Source organism: Pteropus vampyrus, unplaced genomic scaffold, assembly GCF_000151845.1.
Source record: "Pteropus vampyrus isolate Shadow unplaced genomic scaffold, Pvam_2.0 Scaffold1000006591, whole genome shotgun sequence".
Classification (NCBI taxonomy): domain Eukaryota; kingdom Metazoa; phylum Chordata; class Mammalia; order Chiroptera; family Pteropodidae; genus Pteropus; species Pteropus vampyrus.
In genome coordinates, this window is record NW_011920993.1 from 1 (window position 1) to 4,022 (window position 4,022).

At 36.1% G+C, this 4,022-nt stretch overlaps 1 pseudogene; it reads right to left on the reverse strand.

Moving 5' to 3' along the window:
- Positions 1-3,226: 3,226 nt before the first annotated feature.
- On the reverse strand, positions 3,227-4,011 carry LOC105311709 (annotated as a pseudogene).
- Positions 4,012-4,022: the final 11 nt, after the last annotated feature.

Below are 4,022 nucleotides of genomic sequence, written 5' to 3' on the forward strand. Positions count from 1 at the left end.
TAAACGAGTCAAATATGTGGTGACAAGAAGAAATCTAACTCTGGGCGGTGAACACACAATGCAATGTGTGTGTGTGTGTGTGTGTGTGTGTGTGTGTGTGTGTGTGTGTATTTTATATATATATATATATATATGTATATATATATATATATATATATACATATATATATATATATATATATATGCCTTACTGTTGAATTGTACACCTCAAACTTAGTGGATTTTGTTTACCAATATCACCAAAATTTTTAAAAAACGTAAAAATAAAAAAGATTGGCTGTTATTCACATGGGACTAATATCATCACCGTGGTCAAAGAATGTGTAACAGGAAGGAAGAAAAGTTGGAATCAGAGGGAAATTAGATCATGCAACACTGTGGACCTTGAAGTTGGAGAAAGGGCGTGAGCCAAGGAATGATTGTGACCATGAGAAACTGGAATAGGAGAGGAAAGAAAGTTTCTCCTGGAACCTCCAGGAAGAACGGATCCTGCAGACTTCTTGATTTCAGCACATTGTCTCCTCAGACTTCTGACGTCCAGAATTTTAGACGAATCATTTTTTTTTCTTTTAAACCCATTAGTATGATGTTTTGTTGCAGCAGCAAATAGCAATGTTATACAGACATTTATTTAATAATTGGTTTTGGAGGAAAGTGACATTAAGCATCTCAATCCATTCATTTTGCTTCCTGTGGCTGAAACGTTTTGTCTTGAAATCCGCACTAAGTAGAAGAAAAAATCTAAAGTTAAATTGGAGATTTTGCCCCATTACCTTGTACAGAGAATTCCCCATTGCATAAATGTAAATGTGGTTCTGAATTTGAGGCCTTTGGACATGAAGATAGGGCAATAGTTCATGATTAAAATTAAGGATAAACATTCTACAATAAAATTTTTGCTCTATGTTTTTATATTTTTCAAAATTTTATGTTAATTCAACCTAACATTATTTTCATTTCTATCCTCTCCAACATTCTCTCACATTTTATTTCAATGTAAAAGATGGGGTTACTGAGGCTCTTTATGTACATATATGCGAGTGAGTGTGTTTATTTATTAAATAATCATATATAAATATATGTATACATAAGCAGACTACTAGCAAATGATAGAATTCTTGGCTCAACCCGTTTCTCCACAGGTTTCAAGTGTTCTGCACCACATTTATCACAAATATTATTGTCCGGTTTTACCATCAGAAATAAGATAACAGGCTCAGGAAGATTTCATTTTCACAGATATGTAATAATGCAATTAAACCTTTCATACAATTCCTTGAATGATGTGTGAACAACCCATTCAATATAAACTATTAATATGTTAGGTCTCTTTGATCCAGCAACTTGTACACTTTAAATAAGTGCTACATATTGCATGTAATTACACTCCAATCAAATAACAAACAGGAAAAAATTCTACTGATTCTTGGCTCAAGGTAAGATGTAGAGCACAGTTAGCTTGATTCATACTTTAATAGAGAAGGGAGAAATATCATTTGGTAGAAAGCTAAGTGTTTTACATGGATATTAAAACAGTGACATTAAGTTATGGAAAATTACTTTTTGTAAAGTCATTTTATTTTTGTAAACTAGAAGATTATACTACACAAATAAACTGTCATAAATTGGTTCAAGACAGGGGTGCATTACAGCCTCACACAACATCATGGATGAGCTGGAGATACACAATGTAGAGACTCCCAGCTGATGCGGACCCATGAGTATCTGAGCAGAGATTAGAACAAATCCCATCATGTAATCATATTTAATATAAATGATATCATTTAGGTCAGCTTGTTACGCAGCATTAGCTATCAATACAATAAAAAGAATTGAATGAGGACACTTATAATTACTGGCTATTTTTAAATTATGGGCATATGTTCTGATATTTGGACATAGCATTTACAATCATCCTGTTATTTAAGTTTATTTTGGATAACTGGTTTAACAATCGATTCTGTTAAGGGTCATGTTTACGTAACCAGGAGAAGTTGGAAGGATGTGCATTTTAGCAGAAACTCTGAGGAAATGCTAAGACGGGGCAGGAATTCAAGTTCTCCTGTGAATCACACTGTGATCATGAATATGGAAGAATTTCCTGCATATGAGGAGCTATGAAAGGGATAATAGTGACATTGTTCCTTCACTATGCAGTTAGTCATATGACAAAATAGGAAAAGCGGAGATATTTTGTTCAGACTGTAGAGGAGTCATATTTGTAAGCAGCACTGAAATTTTGGAGGACAAACAGGAAGATAATTTAGTAATGAAATGTAAATACACCAACCATTCTTCACCTCAACGAAAACAAACCCTCACACGTGGAATCCATCTTCAATACTTCAGGAGTTGATTACAGCATGGAAAAGAAATCTTTGCATAGTCATCAACTGAGTAATGCTTCCTCGTGTATAAGGTCAATTCTTTCTAAAGAGCATATTACGTGAATCTATTTATCAAATATGCGACTCTACCTGGAGATATATATTTGATAATCAATTTTATTCCTGGGTACTATGGCAGACTTTGTGGACACCGAATTCAATAAGAGAATAAAAGCAGAAGTCCAGTTAAAACCAGCAGAATGTTAAAGTCCATATTATCATTAAGAGCAGTTGAGGGAGTGAAATAGAATAGAAGAGACCCCAAAGGAAAACTGTTTCACTTTTTCCGTGTAAAACATCACGTAAATGAACTTAGTCAACAAGTGTAGTTTGCTATATTTGAGTTATACAACTCATGAAGACTCTTTAGTAACACAAATTCTAAAGATGATGTGGCCATTTGAGAAGAAATTATTTAATTTTTATTTTTTAGGGCTCTGGTTTCACTGTACTTACGAAAAAATACACTAATGATAGAATGGAGGATGGACAAAGATGTGAAAGCATCCATTACAGGGTAACTTGACAGATAGCAGGACTCTAGCTGGGCTTTAAGGAACTGATTCTATTCTGGCTGGGGGTAAACGCACGTAATTAAGTTTCACAGTTATAAAATTATCACTCTGAATTGAGGAATCAGAGGCATTTTGTTGTAGACATAATTCCATCTACAGATCCTAACTTTAAATTTAGAGAAGAAAAACACTCACTACATTAATAATATGGGTTGGGTTTCTTATACGTTTCCTAAATCCACCTACTATTTTCTTTCTTTTGATACAATTTATAGCTGTGATAAGAAAAGTACCACAGCCCTGACTCAGACATGGTCTTTAGCTTCAGAAAGTCCATCAGTCCTGTAGTTGGCAGTCACTGCTAAATCTGTTGCTTGCAGAGGCCTCAGAACTCTGGGTTTGCCAAGTAGCATGCTCACCATTTAAGCTCTGCCCGCATATAGAACATGTATCATGCAGTTCTAACCATGGCACAATACAACTGCTCTGAAAGATGTGGCTGCAGGGTAACTGCCGACTTCCTCTTCAGCTGTGTATTCTTCCTTGCATACCGAACACTCTAAACACATATCGACTTGCTCCTGAGTTACTGTCACTGTTGGAAGAGATGTGATCTTCTCCTTGGCAGCTCGTGGAGGCCCTTTGTTTTTCAGTTGTCTTAAAAGCTAGCTTATGATGGCATCAAGCCCTGTGTGAACTCCCAGGCATAGTCCCCAGGGCTGGAGTGCAGCATCCTCCTCCAGGAAAAAGGGTGTGGGGACCCAGGAACTGCAGAATTTGCAAAGACTCCAGCAAAGAACTGTTGTATTATTCTTTTCATAGCTGGAGATCTACCGGGATGAGTACTTCTTTGCAATCTATATCTCCCAATCATTGGCAACCTTGAAGGCCGACTTGGTCCCCAGAGTCAGTGTGAGTTTGGTGACCTCTCTCATTGGCTCTATTATTTTAGTCCAGTAGATTGCTACTTAGAAATTGCCTAAAATCCTGTATAATCATACTGAGGTTCGAATTGCACCAGAACTCTGCAAAATGTGTTATTTCCTATATGGCTGCCACCACCCACCACCAAAAAAGCTGGAATCATCTGTCACTTCTTCAATTAAGCCTGATTCATATC